A 21,306-nucleotide genomic window follows, 5' to 3' on the forward strand; every position below is an offset into this window, starting at 1 on the left:
TATGCAGGTGCATTTGTCTTTTATAAATAGAGTTTTGTCCAGATATATGCCCAAGAGTGGAATTGCAGGGTCATATGGAAGTTCTATGTATAGATTTCTAAGGTATCTCCAAACTGTTCTCCATAGTGGCTGTACCAGTGTACATTCCCACCAACAGTGCAGGAGGGTTCTCTTTTCTCCACACTCCCTCTAGCACTTGTTATTTGTGGATTTATGAATGATAGCCATTCTGACGGGTGTGAGGTGGTATTTCATGGTAGTTTTAATTTGCATTTCTCTTATGATAAGCAATGTTGATCATTTTTTCATGTGTTTGCTGGCCATCTGTATATCTTCCTGGGAGCACAGTCTATTCAGGTCTTTTGTCCATTTTTCCATTGGTTGATTGGCGTTTTTGCTGTTGGGTTGTATATGTTGCTTATATATTCTAGAGAGGAAGCCCTTGTCAGTTGCATCATTTGACCCTATTTTCTCCCATTCTGAAAGTTGTCTTTTTGTTTTCTTTTGGGTTTCCTTTGGTGTGCAAAAGCTTTTCAGTTGGATGAAATCCCATGGGTTTATTTTTGCTCTTATTTCTCTTGCTTTGGGAGACTGACCTGAGAAAATATTCATGATGTTGATATCAGAGAGTGTTTTGCCTATGTTCTCTTCTAGGAGTTTGATGGTGTCCTGTCTCATATTTAAGTGTTTCAGCCATTTGGAGTTTATTTTTGTGCATGGTGTGAGGGTGTGTTCTAGATTCCTTGCTTTGCATGCAGCTATTCAGGTTTCCCAGCAATGCTTGCTGAATGGACTTTCTTTTTCCCATTTGATGTTCTTGCCTCCCTTGTCAAAGATTGATTGACCATAGGTGTCAGGGTTGATTTCTGGGTTCCCTTTTCTGTTCCATTGGTCTGTCTGTTTTGATACTAGTACCACACTGTTTTGATGACTGTGGCTTTGTAGTATTTCTTGAAGTCTGGGAGAGTGATGCCTCTTGCTTGGTTTTTCTTTCTCAGGATTGCTTTGGTGATTCTGGGTCTTTGGTTGTTCCATGTAAATGTTTGGATTTTTTGTTCTAGTTATATGAAAAAGGTCCTGGGTCATTGGATAGGGATTGCATGGAATGTGTAGATTGCTTTGGGTAGTATGGCCATTTTTACAATGTTGATTTTTGCAATCCATGAACATGCAATATCTTTCCATTTCTTTACATCTTCTTTGATTTTTTTGATTAAAGTTTTATAGTTCTTGGCATATAGGTCCTTTCCCTCCTTGGTCAGGTGTATTCCGAGGTATTTGATTTTGTAAGGTGCAATTTTAAAAGGTATTATATTTTTGTATTCCTTTTCTAATATTTCATTGCTGGTATACAGAAATGCAACTGGCTTCTGAATGTTAATCTTATGTCCTGCAACTTTGCTGAATTTATTAATCAGTTCAAGTCGTTTTTGGATGGAGTCCTTAGGGTTTTCTATGTATAGTATCATGTCATCTCACACCAATGGAAAGATCCTCTACACAGAAAACCAATAAAGCAACAGAGATCCTATAGTAAACAATACAAAAGTTAGACTTAATTTATATCTTCAGGGCACTACATCCAAAAAAAAAACAGAATACATATTCTTCTCAAATGCATATCAAACATTCTCAAGAATTGATCACATATTGCGACACAAAGCTAACCTCAATAAATTTAGGAGCATAGAAATTATCTCAAGTATCTTCTCTGACCACAATGCTATGAATTTAGAAATCAACTATGGGAAAAAAAGGAGAAAAAACCTACTACATGGAGACAAAACAATATGCTACTAAAGGACAAATGGGTCATTGAGGAAATCAACTAGGAAATTAAATAATACCTTGAGACAAATGATAGTGAAGACACAACCTCTCAAAATCTATGGGATGCTGCGAAAGCCGTGCTCAGAAGGAAATTTATAGCACTACAGGCCTTTCTCAAAAAAGAATAAAGATCCCAAATTGACAACCTAACACTCCACCTAAACGAATTAGAAAAAGAACAAAAATACTTCTCAGCAGAAGGAAAGAAATTATAAAGATCAAAGAAGCAATCAATAAAATAGAGATTCAAAAAACAATAGAGAAATTAATAAAAGCAAGAGCTGGTTCTTTGAAAAGGTAAAAAATATTGACAACCCCCTGGCTAGACTCACTAAGAATATGAGAGAAAGAAGTAAAATAAACAAAATTAGAAATGCAAAAGGAGAGATCACAATGGATACTGAAGAAATACAAAAAACCATTAGAGAATACTATAAACAACTATATGGCAACAAATTTGACAATCTGGAAGAAGTGGACAGTTTTCTAGAATGTTACAGCCTGCCAAAACTGAATCAAGAAGAATTAGACCAACTGAACAATCTGATCAGCAGAAATGAAATTGAAGAGGTCATAAAAACACTTCCTACAAATAAAAGCCCAGGACCAGATGGCTTCACAGGTGAATTCCACCAAACATACAAAGAGGAACTTATACCCATCCTCCTTAAACTCTTAAAAAGGGTCGAGGAAGAGGGAGCACTCCCAAAGACATTCAATGATGCCACCATCACCCTACTTCCAAAACCAGACAGAGATACCACCAAAAAAGAAAACTATCAGCCAATATCATTGATGAATATAGATGCAAAAATTATCAACAAAATCGTAGCCAACCAAATCCAACAACATATCAAAAAAATTATACACCATGACCAGGTAGGGTTCATCCCAGGTTCGCAAGGATGTTCCAACATATGCAAATCAATCAACATCATACACCACATTAACAAAAGAAAAGTCAAAATCCATATGATCTTCTCAATAGACACAGAAAAAGCATTTGACAAAGTTCAACATCCATTCATGATTAAGACCCTCGCCAAAGTGGGTATAGAGGGAACATTCCTGAACATAATCAAAGCCATTTATGATGAACCCACAGCAAATATAATACTCAATGGGGAAAAACTGAAAGCCTTCTCACTCAAATATGGAACAAGACAGGGATGCCCACGCTCACTACTGCTCTTCAACATAGTTTTGGAAGTCCTAGCCACAGCAATTAGACAATCCAAAGAAATAAAAGGCATCCATATAGGCAGAGAAGAGATAAAACTGTCATTGTTTTATCTGTCATTGTTTAAACTGTCATTGATATGTCTTGGGTTTTTGATGGTGGATTCCAGGTTAGTATTTCTTTGGAAGTTATGTTAAAGGCAAGGGTTACAAACATAGCCCTGAAGAAGGACTCAAGAGGGACATTCTCAAACATGTATAGGGGCAGGATAGCAAGTCACCCTCAGATGCTAAAATAGAAGGCAAATTTGCATTATTAATGGACCTGTTTCTTTTATTTTAACCTTTCTATCCTATTGATTTTTCTACATGTGAGGAATGTTGCCTCTATCCTGAAATGTACAGAAGAACCCATTCACAAGACTCTGATCTTTAAAGATGTAACACTTTCCAATTCGAATGGAGATTAAAAAGTTGCAGAACAGAGAATAATATTTGTCTAGCTGTATGTTTACCGGAGTACTCTGTCCTGACCTATATGGACAGCTCCAAGAACAAAAGATTCCAACACCAAGAAGTTTTCAGAAACCAAACATACACTTACCTCCTTTAGTATAAGAGAAACCTGAAGGCTAACTCAGGGAAGATGCTTCTTTGGGACACCATCTTCTCCATCTCCTGGCTTTCCAAATACATTCACTATTCCTTTTCCCCAACAAATGGCTCTCAAATTACCAGCCTGTCATGAAGCAAGCAATACAAGTTTGGACAGAGTAACAGGACTAGGCTCTTGCTTGGGTCACTGGTTATTTCAGTTCATGGCCACCAAGGAGGACAATAAGGACAATTTATAGTGGCATGGCCACTCACTCAACATACATTTTTTGGCCCTCACAAAGAAACTGGAATGGGACAAGATGAACTTAACCAATCATAATCTTGATTCAGGTAGGACCATGTGAAGGAGGCAGCTGGCCCATGAGTCCTGGAAAGAAGGTCATCCCATGACCTTGAAGTCTGAAAAAGGGCCTTTGGAGGGAAATGTTTTCCCAGACTTCTGCCAGTCCTGCCCTAGACGATAGTGAAAGAGGAATCTTCATGACTCAAACATGGATTCTGGAGCAAGATAATAAAAATACCTTCTTTTTTACTCAGTACCAATTATGTGACAGGCTTTATGCTGAATAATTCATAGGCTTTCCTCACTTAATCCTCAAAATAACACTGTGATGTAGGAAGAGTTACTTCTCCTTCAACTGTGGAAGATTCTTGACCCTTAGCCAATTGAAGTCACTTCCTAAGATCACAAAAACATTTGAGGACCAAACTGAGGAGTGGACCCCAGTCTGACACAGAGCTCATATCTATTAGTATGTGTCATATACACAGGGGTGGAAATGCATGTGAATCTGCTCACCAATTCAGTGGGCAGCCTATGTTGAAAGACAGTTAAAGGAATATTTTGGCTCATATGCATGAACCAGAAGCCCCTAAAACTTGAACATGAAACATAATGTGCACACTTAAATTACTGATTTGTAATTTCTCACCATCTTGATCTATAGGACATTAACCATGGCTGCTACATAGTCACTAGCACATACACTCATTGCAAGATGAAATGTTCCAGGCTCCACTGACCTACACTCAACACAGGTGAAGGTGATCAGTGAGACATTTGAACCCCACTCACAAGAACCAACCCTATAAAAAATACCTGCAAATAAAACATAGGGTAAACACACACACACACACACATACACACACACACACACACACACACACACACACACAAACCATAGAGACAAAACTCCTGAAGAAAACATATCCACATTATAGGTGGAAAGAAACACAGGCCCATGTGGAATGACAAGCTGACCTCCAGGCACAGAAACACATCTTTCCCACCTAGAACTTCCAGCTCATGTGGATCTGGGCTACTCCATAAGTGAATTCAGGCAACTTCTGATCCAGGAAGTTTCCTGAGTCTTGAGCTTCTGTTGAGAACAACAGGAACAAAAGAGAAATCCTCTCTGAACCCATGACCTCCTGAGGTTCTGTGTCTGTTGTTGAACTCGAGAGCAGAAGGCAAGAGGACACCATTTAAAAGCCTTGATAGGATTCATAAAAAGTCCTTAAGCTCCCTGTTAAGCGATGAATTCTTCTAGATGAATTGTCTCCAAATTTTTTGAAATTTGGGGAGGAGCCTGCACAGGGGCTGGGGGTACTGAGTTGCTAGAGCCACCTCAGGGGATTCCCCAGATCTCAGGGACAGCCTGGGTTTCTCTTTGTCTGCTCATAGTCCCAACTGGGAAGTAGGAATAGCTTAGTCACCTTCCAACACCAATGCTTCTAATACCACACTATGGTCCAGGAACAGAAAGTCTAGTTTCTGCAAGCCCCCACACTGCTAATAGTTGCTGTCACTAGAACACAAATCTTGTTTTAACTTCACATCCTGCAGTAAATTCCTCTCACCTAGGAGAGACTTCAGGGCATGGACAGAAACTGTTCCAGGGAAGTGTAGAGGAAGGAGATTGAGTCCTTGGACTCATACCCAAAAGAACTGGATCTGGGCTATGCTCCTCATTAACTGTTGGCCCTGAGCATATTAAGTATTATCTCAGTCCTATTTCATCAGCTGTAAAATGTAGATAATAACTGAATTGTCATCACAAAACTCTTATTGAGATTAAATGAGATAATTCATGCTAAAGCACATAGTAAGTGAACAATAAATATTATATCTTGATGTGATTATCTTTGTATCTTCCAAAAATGTATAATCACATCTAGAATCATTGACATTGATGTAACACTGATAGTGAATGAATACCTGAATTAATTGGTTAATGAATTCCTTGGATCTTAACAGGAACCTAACCCCTCCCCAGAAAGAACTAAATTTGTCCCCACAGAATGAAGATAAAATTATATGATACAAATTTATGTAGACTAAGCTATCCACTTTTGTGCTCCCTTTGTTTAACATACTATAATTGATATCTTCATCAGCTAGATGGCTGCAAACTCCCACAGTGCTAGAGAAAGCCCTCAGGCAGAGCTGAAGTGCAGTCAGGAGATTGGGAGAAAGAGCCCCTGGATCATCTGGCATTGAAAGCCAGTGGGACTTGTGTGCAGGAGCTCCATAGGACTGGGGGAAATGGAGAGACCATTCTTGAAAGGCACACATAGGATCCCATGTGCACTAGGTCTCAGGGCAAAGCAGAGGCTCCATAGGAAACCAGGTCAGACCTGACTGCATTTCTTGGAGGATCTCCTGGGAAAACAGGAGGTGAATGTGGCTCATTGTGGGTTAAGAACATTGGAAGCAAAATGCTTGGGAATATACATCATCATGTGTTCCACTAGGGGTGGCCATTTTGGGAAAATCTTGCCCCACCCACCAACACTAAGAAGCCCAAGGCCAAACAATAATCCAAGGGGGATCACAGTCACACCCATCAGTAAACAGGAAGCCTAAAGAAGCCCGAGGCAAACAGGCATATCTAATCTCACCCAGAGAGGAAGCCCCACCGCCAGAGGGACAGAAATCAGCCTTAGCTACCAGTGGGCAGGCACCAGTACCTCCCATCAGGAAGACAACAGCAAGCCCCTGTAACAACTTTAGCCACAAGGGGGGAAGATAGCAGAAGTAACATAGGCTATGATTCTATTGTCTGCAAAAAGGATACCAAATGAAAAACCTATAAAATGAAAAGGCAAAAGCTGTACCTCAGATAAGTGAGAAAGGAAAAACTCCATAAAAACAGGTAAGTGATCTGGAAATTACCAACTTCCATGAAAAAGACTTTAGACTGATGATGCTGAAGATGATGCAAAACATTGGAAATAAACTGGAGGGAAATATGTATAATGTACAACAAACACTGAGCAAAGAAATACAAGATATAAAACTAAGCAAGCAGAGATTACAAATAAAATAACTGAAAAAGTTCATTAGAAGAACTCAACAGCAGAATACAGGAGGTAGAAGAACGAATAAGTGAGGTGGAGGGCAGACTAGTGGAAATCATTGATACAAAACAGAAAATAGAAAAAAAAAGAAAAGAAATGAAGAGAGTCTCAGAGAAGTCTAGGACAAGGTTAAATGCACCAACATCCATATTATAGGGGTGCCAGAAGACAAGAGAGAGGTAAAGGGACAGAAAAAATATTCAAAGAGATAATTGCCAAAAAATTACCTAACATGGGAAAGGAACCACTCACTCAGATCCAAGCACAACAAGTACCATATAAAATAAACCCAAGTAGGAACACTCCAAGCCACATTATTAATGAAACTGACCAAAGTTAAAGACAAAGAGAAAATATTGAAGGCAGCTAGGGAAAAGAAAGAAACAACATCAAGGGAACCCCAATAAGGTTATCAGCAGATTTTTCAACAGAAACCCTGCAGACCAGGAGGGAGTGGCAGAATATACATAACAGGATGAAAGGAAGAAAACTCCAACCGGGATTTCTTTATCCAGCAAGGCTCTCATTCATATTTGAAGAAGAAATCAAAAGCTTTACAGATAAGCAAAAGCTAAGAGAATTCAGCTACTCTAAATCAGCTTTAGGAGTTGCTGTTGTGGTGCAGTGGTTAACAAATCTGACTAGGAACCATGAGGTTGAGGATTCAAACCCTGGCCTTGCTCAGTGGGTTAAGGATATGGCATTACTGTGAGCTGTGGTGTAGGTTGCAGACACAGCTCAGATCCTTCATTGCTATGGCTCTGGCATAGGTGAGTGTCTACAGCTCCGATTAGACCCCTAGCCTGGGAATAAACACATGCCACAGGAGTGGCCCCAGAAAAGGTAAAAAGACAAAAAAATACAAGAGAAATAAATAAATAAACCAGCTTTACAATAGACAGTAAAGGAAATTCTCTAGTCAGAAAAAAAAGGCCTCCACAAGAAACAAAAATACCACAAATGACAAGGTTCACAACTAAAGGCGTATATACAGTAAAGGTAGAAAATCATCCATGTACAAATACACTACCAAAATCAGAAATCATGAGAAGAGGAGTCTACGAGTACAGGACAATGTAGATGCACTTGCAATTAAGAGACCAAAACTTAAAACAGTCATATATATATATTATATATATAATATATAAAGTCATATATATATAATTACACATACATATAGACTCATATCAAAATTTCAGTGTAGCTGAAAACCATATATCAACAATTCATACACACACCAATGAGAAAAATCAACTCAAATACAACCCCCTAAGTATAGTCATCAAACGACAAGAGGAGATAATAAGAGAAGAAAGGAAGAAAAAAGGAGAAACAAAAACAAATCCAAAACAGTTAATAAAATGGCAGTAAGAACATGCATATCAATATTTACTATAAATATAAATTAATTAAATGCTTCAACCAAAAAATAGACTGGCCAAATGGATACAAAAACAAGATCCATATATATGCTCTCTTAAAGAGACCCACTTCACTTCAAGGGAAAAATAAAAACAAACAAATTGAAAGTGAGAGGATGGAAGAAAATATTACATGCAAATAGGAATCACAAAAAAGCTGGAGTAGCAATACTCATATCAGACAAAATAGATATTAAAATGAACAATATTCTAAGAGACAAGGAAGGTCATTACATGATGATCAAAATATCAATCCAAGAAAATATATAACAGTTGTAAATATATATTCACACCACATAGGCTCACCACAATACAAAAGACAACTGCTAACAACCTTAATAGGAGAAATTGACAATAACACAATAATAGTGGTGGACTTTAAGACCCCACTTACAGCAATGGAAAGATCATCCAGACAGAAAAACAACAAGGAAAGAGAGTCCCTAAATGAAGTGTTAGACCAGAAGGACTTAATAGATATTTATAGGATAGTTCTTCCAAAAGCAGTAGAATATACATCCTTCTCAAGTGCACATGGAATATTCTCTAGGACTGATCACATCCTTGGCCACAAATCAAGTCTCTGTAAGTTTAAGAAAATTAAAATAATATCAAGCATCTTTTCTGACCACAATGCTATACAACTGGAAATCAACAACAAGAAAAAAACTGCAGAAAAACACAAACAAGTGGAGACTAAATACCATGGTACTAAACAACCATTGGATCATTGAAGAACACAAAGAGGAAATTAAAAAATACCTAGAAGCAAATGACAACAAGGATATGACACTCCAACTCATATGGGATGCAGCAAAAGCAGTTCTAAGAGGGAGATTTATAGTAAAACAAGCCTACCTTAGGAAACAAGAAGAAGCTCAAATGAACAACCTAACTTTACATCTAAAGCAACTCGAGAGAGAAGAACAGACAAGACCTAAAGTTAGTAGAAGGAAAAAAATCATAAAGATCAGAGCAGAAATCAATGAAATAGATCAAAGAAAACCATAGAAAAGATCAATGAAATTAAAAGCTGGTTCTTTGAAAGGATCAAAAAAATTGATAAACCCTTAACCAGACAAATCAAGAAAAAAAAGAGAGTGGACTCAAATCAATAAAATTAGAAATGAAAAAGGAGAAGTTACAACAGACATCACATAAATACAAAGGACCATCAGAGACTACTACATGCAGCTATAGTGCAATAAAATGGAAAACCTAAAAGAAATGGACAAATTCTTAGAAAAGTATAATCTTCCAAGACTAAACCAAGATGAAATATAAAAGATGAATGGACCAATCAAAACTAATGAAATTGAAATAGTGATTAAAAAACTTCCAACAAACCAAATTCCAGGACCAGATGGCTTCACAGGAGAATTCTATCAAACAATAGGAGAAGAGCTAATCCCTATCCTTCTAAAACTATTCAAAAAAATTGCAGAGGAAGGAACACTCCCAAACTCATTCTACCATTACCCTGATACCAAAACCAGACAAAGATATCACACATGCAAAAAATAAAATTTCAGGCCAATTTCACTGTTGAACATAGATGCAAAAATCCTCAACAAAATACTGGCAAACCGAATCCAACAATACAATAAAAGGATTGTACATCATCATCAAGTGGAACTTATACCAGTGGTGCAAGGATTCTTCAATATCCACAAATCAATCAGTGTGATACACCACATTAACAAACTGAAGAATAAAAACCATGTGATCCTCTAAATAGACACAGAAAAAAGCCTTTGACAAAATCTAACACCCATTTCCGATAAAAAAAAAAAAAAAACACCTTAGGAAAGTGGGCACAGAGGGAACTTACCTCAACATAATAAAGGACATATAGGACAAACCCAGAGCTAACCTCATTCTCAATGATGAAAAGTTGAAAAAATTCCCACTGAGGTCAGGAACAAGACAAGGATGACCACTCTTTCCATTATTATTGAACAGAGTTTTGGAAGTCTGAGCCATGGCAATCAGAGAAGAAAAATAAATCAAAGGAATCCAAATTGGAAAGGAAGAAGTAAAACTATCACTATTTTCAGATGATATGATATTATACTTAGAAAATCCTAAAGACACTACCAGAAAACTCTTAGAGCTCATCAATGAATTTGGCAAAGTTGCAGGATACAAAATTAATACACAGAAATCAAATGCATTTCCATATATTACAATGAAAGATCAGAGAAATTAAGGCAATGATCCCATTTTCCATCAAATTAAAAGGAATAAAATACTTAGGAATAAACCTAACTAAAGAGACAAAAGACCTGTACTCTGAAAACTATAAGATGCTGATGAAAGAAATCAAAGTTGACACAAGCAGATGGAAAGACATACAATGCTCTGGGAATGGAAGAATCAATATAATCAAAATGATTATACCACCCAAGGTAATCCACAGATTCAATGCAATCCCTATCACATTACCAAAGATTTTTTTCACAGAATTAGAACAAAATATTTTAAACATTGTTTGGAATCACAAAGGTGGCAAGAATATACAATGGAGACAAGACAGCCCCTTCAATAAGTGGTGCTGGGAAAACTGGTCAGCCAAATGTAAAAGAATGTAATTAGAACACTCCCTAACACCATATACAAATATAAACTCAAAATGGATTAAAGACCTAAATATAATACTGGATACTATAAAACTCTTAGAGGAAAACATAGGCCAAATGCTCTCCAAAATAAACCAAAGCAATATCTTCTCAGATCCACCTCCTATAGTAATGACAATAAGAACAAAAATAAACAAATGGGACTTAATTAAACTAAAAAGTTTCTGCACAGCAAGGGAAACCCTAAACAAAATGAAAGGACAACCCACAGAATGAGAGAAAATACTTGCAAATGAAGTTATTGACAAGGGATTAATCTCCAAAATTTATAAACACCTCCTGACGCTCAATACCAAAAAAACAAACAACTCCATCAAAAAATGGGCAGAAGAACTAACAGACAATTCTCCAAAGAAGACATACAGATGGCCAAAAACCAAGTGAAAATATGTTCAACATAATTCATTATTAGAGAAATGCAAATAAAAACCACTATATGGTACCATCTTACACCAGCTAAAATGGCCATCATCAAAACATCTACAAAACATAAATGCTGGAGAGGGTGTGGAGAAATGGGAACACTATAACAATGTTTGTGGGAATATAAATTGGTGAAACTACTGTGGAAAACAGTATGGAGATTCCTCAGAAAACTAAAAATAGAATTATCATTTTATTAAGCAATTCCACTCCTGGACATCTATCCAGAGATAATTATGACTCGAAAAGATACACGCACTCCAATATTCATTGCAGCATTACATACAATATTGAAGACATGGAAACAACCTAAATGTCCATTGACAGAGGAATGGATAAAGAAGATGCAGTACATGTACACAATGGAATATTACACTGCCATTAAAAAGAAAGAAATAATGGCATTTGCAGCAACATGCATGGACCTAGAAATTATCAGGATAAGTGAAACTAGACACACAGTGAGACACCAACATCATATTCTATCACTTACATGTGGAATCTAAAAATAGAATACAATGAATTTCTTTGCAAATTAGATATTTACTCACAGACTTTGGAAAACATATGGTATCCAAATGAGACAGGTTGGGAGGTGGGAGGATGCACTGGGGGTTTGGGATGGAAATGCTAAAAAATTGTGTTGTGATAATTGTTGTACAATTATAAATGTAATAAAATTCATTCAGTAATTTAAAAAAATAAAGTTCATTAAATATATTTATAAAATTAAAAAAATAAAGAAAACCATCAGCTAAGGCAAGATGGTGGAAAAGTAAGAGGGCTTGCTCACCCTCTCCCACAAACACATCAAAAAAACACATCTACATTTAATACTCACACAGAACATCAACTGAATGCTGCCAAAAGAACTTAAAACTCCAAAAAGGGCAAGAAACATTTGACATAACTGGGTAGAACAAAAGAAAGAGAAAGAGAGAAAAGGAATCAGGACAGTACTAGCATTCCTGAGAGGGAGCTGTGAAGGAGAAAGGGAACACAAACCCTGGGAATTCACATAACCAACAGAAACATCAGCCAAGCTGGAGTGACCTCCAAGATTCTGAGTAAAGGGCAGCAGTTCTGAGAATGGAAAAGCAGAGTGAGAGATACACAGATCATCTGAACCACTGGCACAGGCACCACAGACTAGGTGCTGAGACTTAGGCTCTGGTGGTCAGTCCCTGGTTACAGGCTGGGGCTGGCAGTGTGGAGACAGCCTAAGGGGCTAAGGAATGGTGTGTTGTGGGCAGGGGGAGCAGTAGGCTAAGGGCTGGGGAATGGAAAGCCACAGTATAGGGAACCCAGGAGAAGGTCCTGACCTACATGAGAGACAAGGTGACACTGTTTGGAAGGGGAGAAAGGAGGGGTGCACAGCCATAGGCAACTGCTTGCACCCCAGTGTGCATGCATGCCTGCAGGCTAGAAGAGGGCAGAACATTCCTTGTGAATCCCGCTCCCCCACACACAGCCAGAAACCTTTTGACATTTGCTGTGGACCAGGCCTCCTTTCCTGCAGGAAGCTGCTCACTGGACTGACCTGGACTGGGCATCTCAGCTTCAGCCCCTATGTAGCCAGAAGTTGCTTGCTAGCCTTCTGTGGACCTGGTGTCTCTAGAAGTGGGAAGCTGCTTGCTAGCCCATGGAGGAACAGACCTGCAGGTGGTGGGAGAAAACTACCACAATTATTCCTGACTCCAGAGGTGGGCATGGCCTACCACCACTGGGGATATCTGAACAAAAATTACTTGCAGCCCCAAGCACTTCAGAGGGCATCACAGAGAAGGACCCTATGATAGAATACCACCTGATATTGCTCTTGCTCCCCTGGGAGGACACTTGCCCTGCATCTGCCAATGCCAAACATTCTGGGCAGTACCCAGATGCTTAATCACTGTCTTTTCCCAGGAACCTTCAACCAAGAGCACCCTCTGCAGCAAATCCTGTGGGGGATAACCAGGGTCAGGTGCTTCTATGACTTACAGGTGGTGGGGGCAAACCACTGCAGTTATTTCTGGCTGCAGAAGTTTCAGGGACCCAACACCATAAGGGCTCAGTAAACAGGCACCACTTGCATCCCCAATCACATCAAGGCATCGCAGAGGAAGGCACTGTGACCAAATCAACTTTTGGTGCTCTTGCACCCTTGGGAATACACCCACCCTGCTGCTGCCACTGCTGAAAGTTCAGGGCAGTACCCATATGCCAGATCTCTATTATTTCACAGGAACTTGCAACAAGGAACAGCCTGTGCAGCACATTCTATGTGGGCTAAGTAAAATGGATCACTTCATGTATGGTCTACAGGTGGTGGAGGCAAACCATGGCAGCAGTCACTGATGCTAGAGATAGTCATGGCCCACTCCCACTAGGGGTCCCTGAACAGGCACAACCTGCAGTTACAATAACCTCAGAGGATGTCACTGCAATCAAACACAAGCTGTTATTGCTCTCACCCTCCTGGGAACTCACACACCCTGCTGCTGCTGCCAAATTCTCTGGCCATGTTGCAGATTGTTCTAGAACTGACTACCACTTCTCAGGGCCCTGCAAATAGGAGTTACCTGTGCCACTTTCCTGGAGGTCTCTGCTTCTGTTGAGAACCCAATGACCAGGCACTAACTGATGGCCCTTCCATTGCCTCCTTCACCCTAAAAACACACTGAGCATCCTGGGGGTAACAGTCTGCTCACACCAAAGAAAGAGACAGCAGAGATTCAAGCTCCCACACCAAAAATAAATAGTAACCTCCCAAAAAAGGGGGTATTCGTTCATAGAAATGGACTTACAAGGCTTCCCCAAATTCACAGAAAAAGAAAAACACAAGCAATATGAAGAAGCTCATAAACCATCCCCAGTTAGAGCAACAGGAGAATTCACCTAAAGCAATCAACAATGAAACAGACCTCTGCAGTCTGACGGATACTGAGTTCAAAAGGGAAAGAGTTGAAAATATTGAAGGAATTAGAGGATTTGAACAGTAATGCATATTACCACAGAAAGGAATGAGAAAATATAAGGAGGAGCCAAGAAAAACTAAAATACATTTGTAAAGACACAAACTGAGCTAAAGGCAATAAAGACCTGAATAAATAATGCAGAGGAAAGAATTAGTGATGTGGAAGATAGAATAATGAAAATGACACAATCAATACTGCAGACAGAATACCAAGTGAAAAAACATGAAAGCAATAAAAGAGACCTATGGGATAATAATAAGTGGGCCAATCTATGCATAATAGGAATTCCAGAAAGAGAAGAAAAAGAAAAGGGTATTGAAAATATACTAGAAGAAATTATGACTAAAAACTTTCAAAATATAAAAGATACCAATATAAAGACAGAGGAAGCACAGACGGCCCCAAACGAGTTGAACAAAAAACAGGTGCACACATAAACATATTAATAAAAATGGCAGAAGAGACATTGTCAAAACATTCTCTGACATCAACCTTACAAATATTTTCTCAGGTCAGTCTCCCAAAAAAATAGAAAGAAAAGCAAAAATAATACAATGAGACCTAATAAAACTGACAAGCATTTGCATGGCAAAGGAAACCAAAAAGAAAACAAAAAAAAATAACTTACAGAATGGAAGAAAACAGTTTCAATGATGCAATGGACAAGGGCTTCATCTCTAAAATACACAACATGTACAACTCATCAGCAAAAAAGCCAACAACCCAATTGAAAAATGGACAAAAGACCTGAATAGACATTTCTCCAAGGAAAATATACAGATGGCCAACAAACACATGAAACAATGCACAACATCCCTGATTATTAGAGAAATGCAAATCAAAACTACCATGAGATAGCACCTCACTATGGCCATCATTAATAAGTTCACACATAAATGTTGGGGAGAAAAGGGAACACACCTGAACTCTTGGTGGGAATGTAAACTGGTACAACCACTCTGGAGAACAGTATGGATGTACCTTTGAAATCTGTGCATAGAACTACCATAGCACCCAGGAATCCCACTCTTGGGCATCTATCCAGACATAACCTTCCTTAAAAAAGACACATGCACCCACATGTTCACTGCAGCCCTATTCACAACAGCCAAGACATGGAAACAACCCAAATGTACATTGATAGATGATTGTATTAGGAAGATGTGGTGTATATATACATAATGGAATATTACTCAGCCATAAAAATGAAATAATGGCATTTGCAGCAACTTGGATGGAACTAGACTCTCATCCTGAGTGAATTCAGGAAGAGAAAGACAAATTCCATATGATATGACATATCTGGAATCTAATATATGGCACAAAGGAAACTTTTCACAGAAAATAAAATCATGGACTTGGAGAATAGCCTTGTGATTGCCAAGGGGAAAGGTGAGGGAGTAGGATGGACTGGGAGCTTGAGGTAAATAGATGCAGAATATTGCTTTTGGAATGTAATAGCAATAAGATCCTGCTGTGTATCACTGCAAACTTTGTCTAGTCATTTATGATGAAACATGTAATGTGAGAAAAAACAATGTATACATGTATGTGTAACTGGGTCACCATGCTGTACAGTAGAAAAATAAATAAAATGTAAGAAGAATAAGAAATTTTAAAAGAAGAAAACAATTAGCCGGATTTTAAATGGCTCAAAGATCTTAACAGACAACTCATATGGAAGACACAGATTACAATAAACAAATGAAAGAAGCTCCACATCATACATCATAAGGAAAATACAAATTAAAACCTTAATGAGATACCACTACGCATCTATTAGAATGACCAAAATCTGAACCATTGACAACACCAAATATTGATGAGTATATGGAGCAATGGAAACTCTCGTACATTGCTGGTGGTAATGCAAAATGGTACAATACCTTTGGAAAATGTTTGCTAGTTTCTTACAAAATTAAACACATGTGCTTGCTATACACTTCAGCAATCACACTCCTCAATATTTCCCCAAAGGAATTGAAAACTATGTCTACCCAGAAACCTACATACAGATGTTTATAGCACCTGTAGTCATAATTGCCAAAAATTTTAAGCCATCAAGGTGTCTTTCAGTAGGTGAATGGATCAGTAAACTGTGACACATCCAGTCACTGAAATATTATTCAACACTAAAAAGAAATGAGCTATCAAGTCATGAAAAGGCATGTAAAAATCTTAAATGCATATTACTAACAGAAAGTAGTCAGTCTGAAAAGGTTAAATACTGTATGATTCCAATACATGACACTCTGGAAAAGGCAAACTACAGAGATGGTAAAATTGTGGGAGGTGAGGCAGGGGCAAGGATGAATGGGTGGATCACAGAGAACTTCTAAGACAGTGAATATACTCTGTATATTATAATGATGCATATATGTCACTATACATTTTCCCAAACCTCTAGAATGTACAACATCCTGAGGGAGCTCTAAGGTAAACTATGGGCTTTGGATGATGTGGTTTGTCAGTGTAGGTTCATCAGTGGTGAAAAATGTACGACTCTTGTAGGTGTTATTGATAGTTTGGGAGGCTTTGCATGTGTAGGGGCAAGGAGTACATGGGAAATCTCTGTATCTTCTTCTCAGTTTTGTCATGAACCTAAAACTGGTCTAAAAATGTTTTTTAAAAGACTCATATGAATAAGCACTAAATGTTTGTATATTTATGACTCATGTCAACAGCCACCAGAGCAACAGTAGCTCAAACCTACTTCCACACCTTGGTCCCTAGACATATGTAGTCTGCACACAGGACAGAACAATAAATGGGCAGAATGTGTGTCTGAGTGCCCTCTTGGTAAGTTACCTCATATGGCTACTAATCACACATGAGTAACTGAGGATTTGTTTTGAACACATGCAGAAAAGGGGTGAATATTTCCAAAGACCCATTCATTTTTTTAAGTGCAGTAATTACAAGAAGGCCATTTGATTACATAGGGATAATTCTGGCAAGAACTATTAAGGAGACACAAATGTATTGCTGTGGTAACTGGTAAGTACCAATTGTCTTCACTTAATTGTAATGATTGTGGAGGAAAAACATCTTGGGTATATTTAAGTAAATCAAGGAACAGGTTCTGGTAGGTCCCATTGTGGCTCAGGGGTAACAAAACCTATTAGTATCCCTGAGGATGTGGGTTTGATCCCTGGCCTCATTCATTGCCTTAAGGATTTGGTGTTGCTGTGAGCTATGGTGTACCAGCATGGCATGAATCCCACGTTACTGTGGCTGTAGTGTAGGCTGACCACAGCCTGGGAACTTCCATATGCCACAGGTGTGGCAACAAAATGACCCAAAAAAAAACAAAGAAAGAAAAGAAAAGAAACAGGTTCTGTATAGCTCTATAAATTAATATTATCCAAAACTTTAGTCTCATGAAACTTTCTGGAAATCCTTTCTCTCTCTTTGAGGATCTGGAACCTCTCAGTGACAGTAGCTAATTTTTGCTACCTTAAGGTCCAGTTAAATCATAGAGTTAAGTATGGATTTTAAAAATTCCTATGTGAAAGAGAGTGTGATGCTTTATTTTAGGATTACAACTATTATCCTTGGGCCTTATAGGTATGGCTATAAGATCAAATGATTTCTCCTCCATTAAATGATATCTAAAAATATCTCAGATACACTTAGTTTAGCTTGAGAGTTTGCTAGACATACACTAAAATATATTGAAATAACAGAAAATATATTTCAATCATTGAAATGGAAAAAAAAAGGACACATAAAGAGAGAGAGAAAAGAAATAACATGAAAGTCAGTCTGGTTATGCTGATTGACCAGAAACTAACAAAAGCAACAGGGTGTCCAGAGCTGGGCAACTTTGTCATTAGGGGAAGTTATGGAGTATCTGAGAACTCTCAAATATTTGTGTATTGACCATGTCTCTGGGTAATATTGGCTAGTGTTTATCCATCAGTACTTCTGATTTAGATAAGCCACCAGTCACCATCTCCCTCGTGAAAATTGCTCAGTATCAGGGTGTTCTCTGGTGGTCTGGAAGTTAAGGATCTGGCATTGTCACTGCTGTGTTGAAGGTCCAGTCCCTGGCCCAGGAACTTCTTTATGCCATGGCTGAAGTCAAAGGAAAAAAATTACTCAGTATAAGTAACAGTCAACACCCCCCAACATCAAGTAGTTGAAAAGACTGTATAAGTTACTTCACATAATGCACTTTAGAACATTGCCTGGCATTTTGTAAATCTTAAGTAAACACTGGGTATTTTCTCATTGTTGTTTACAGACTCATCACCTTCAGCTTCTCACACAGGCAGACAACATTTATTTCATGACTGCTGTAGTTAGTGACAGCTCCATGGGTTCAAATCAAAATATAGGAATCCTTGACTCATATCTTTTCCCTCACATTTCTCTCAATGCATCAGGAACTCTTGTTGGTTCAGAGTTAAAACAAAAAGCAGTTTTCTACAAATACTGCCTACTCCCTCTGCTATTATCCTAGCCTATTGATCTTTTAATGGCACAGTTGCTAGAGCTCCTAGGTGGTTTTTCTGCTTCCACCAAGCCCCCTTCTCTCCAGGCAGTCAGCATGATCCCCTGTAAAGAAGAATCATGTTCCTTTTCTGCTGAAGAGCTACCAAGGGCTACACACATAATTTCACAGTAAGATTTAAATTGTAAGATTTAAGGACCTCATTCCCTGTTGGTGCTGAATGATTCACACTGCTCTTCTCCCCTCCCCCTCCCATCACACCTGACAATGTCACATCTCGGAGTTTTGTAGTTGCTGTTTTCTGGCCCTGGAATAGTTTTCCTGCAAACATCCCCATGACTCTGTTCCTTGGTGCCTTGAATTCTTTCAAATATCACCTTCTTGAAGTGACCAATCCTCACCACACTACTTAAAATTGCAACCTATCCCCCTCATTCCTGATGTCTTCACACTGCTGCTTTTTATAGCAATTAAATATCATGACATTTACATGCATATTGTGTTTATTTTTATTCTCTCTCCACTAATATACTCTACAAATGAAAAAATATTTTCCTCATTTTTTCACTTCTACAAATTTCCATAAACTCAGTAGACACATAATAAATGCTTGTCAGAAGTAATTACTTATATATACATTTAGCATTGTCTTTTCTGAAAATCAGTTCTTTCTGTTTGTGAAGCAAAAGATAACTAATTTTAGTAATCTAAAATTAAGCAGGCATAGGTAGGCTATGCTCACAAATAAAGACCCAATTGGAAATACATCCTACATTGCAATAGGGAATTTGGAAATGGGGTTCAATGACTTATGCTTCTCCACTAGATTTTTGTCACAGGCAGAAACAAGTTTAAGAGTGGATAATAAAGCCAAAAACTTTGCAATATAGTTAGATTTTAGGAAACAATCAGACACAATATATAACTAGCAACTGCTTACTTACTTGCCAAAATAAACTTACTTGCCAAAAAAAAAAAACTGCTCTTACTTGCCAAAAATAATTTCCCTCCTATAACGTATCCCCCAGCCAATTTCATGTCTCTGTTCCTTAGGCTATAGATCAATAGGTTTAACATGGGTGCCACCACAGTATAAATAATTGAATCAGTACTGCCTTTGACTTTGGAATTTTATGATGAAGGGAATAGGTAAGTCACAGCAAGAGTCCCATAGTAAAAAAACACCACAAATAAGTAGAAGCCACAGGTGGACAAGGTTTTTCAGATTCTCTTGATGGAGGGGACCCTCAGAAAGCTAGCTCTGATGTGGACATATGAGCCCAAAATAGCACTCAGTGGCAAGAAGGTAAGGAGGACTTCCTTGATGAAGATAAACAACTCATTGAGGGAGGTGTCTGAGCAAGTCATCTTCAAGAGTGCAGTAAATTTGCAAAAGAAGTGGGGGATGCTACTGTCAGCACAGAAGGACAGGTGGGACAGAAGGAGAGTGTGCAACAGCACATGGACACAAGAAAAAGAACCAGGATCCAATCAGCAAAATTTAAAAAAAAACCTCTCTCATGATGGTTCTGTAGTGGAGAGGCTGACAAGTGGCCACATACCTGACATCACTGAGAGAAAGAAATTGTCAAGACAAATGAAAAGTATGAAAAAATACATCTGAGTAATTCACCCCACATAGGAGATGGATTGTTGATGCATCTGCATGTTTAGGAGCATGTTTTGGGAGGGTGACAGATGAGAAAGCGACCTCAGAGAAGGCCAAGTGGCTGAGGAAGAAGTACATGGGGTGTGGAGGCGAGGGTCCAGCCTGACGAGCAGGATGATGAGCAGGTTCCCCAGCACAGTGGTCAGGTACATGGCCAGGAACAGGGCAAAGAACTCGCCCAGCTGCTCTGGCTGGATGGGGAGCCCCAGGATGAACTCCCTCCTCATGCTGTACTTCACTCAGCTGGGAATAAATGGAGTAAAAAAATAGCAGAGACTGAGATAAGGTGTGATGTGTATATTACAGTCATGTGCTCTTTTTTTTTTCCCAGAGAGTGTGTAAAAATTGAAACAAATTTGCTGTTTCAATTGTCAGTCTGCCCCATTGTGCCAGAATGCATCAGATTTCCAGGGGCCAACAAGACTTTCCTTCAAAGGAGATGAGTGTAAAAGTCTTCACTTATTCAACCAAGTTCCAGTGGTTATTCTTGGCCCTGGGAATAGAAGAGAAAATAAAATAGCCATCCCCTTCCTTCTTGGAGCTTTCATTCTATGAGCACAAATGGAGTACTGATTAAGAGACAGAGCTTTGGAGCCAAAGGCTTGAGTTGGAATCCAACCTCGATAAGTGACTACCTGCATAGCCTTGGACACTTTAGATAACTCATTTGCTCCTCTGTCAAATGAGAATAATATTATTACCTTTTTATGGAAAGTTGGGGGATAAGAGTGAGTGCATGTGCTCTGTGCAC

The 21,306-nt window shown here is 38.5% G+C and overlaps 1 pseudogene; it reads right to left on the reverse strand.

The window, feature by feature from the left end:
- Positions 1 to 18,891: 18,891 nt before the first annotated feature.
- Positions 18,892 to 20,782, reverse strand: LOC125120901 (olfactory receptor 50-like; annotated as a pseudogene).
- Between the last annotated feature and the right edge of the window lie 524 nt (positions 20,783 to 21,306).

The sequence above is a fragment of the Phacochoerus africanus genome, chromosome 2 (genome assembly GCF_016906955.1).
Source record: "Phacochoerus africanus isolate WHEZ1 chromosome 2, ROS_Pafr_v1, whole genome shotgun sequence".
In the NCBI taxonomy this organism is placed as follows: Eukaryota; Metazoa; Chordata; class Mammalia; order Artiodactyla; family Suidae; genus Phacochoerus; species Phacochoerus africanus.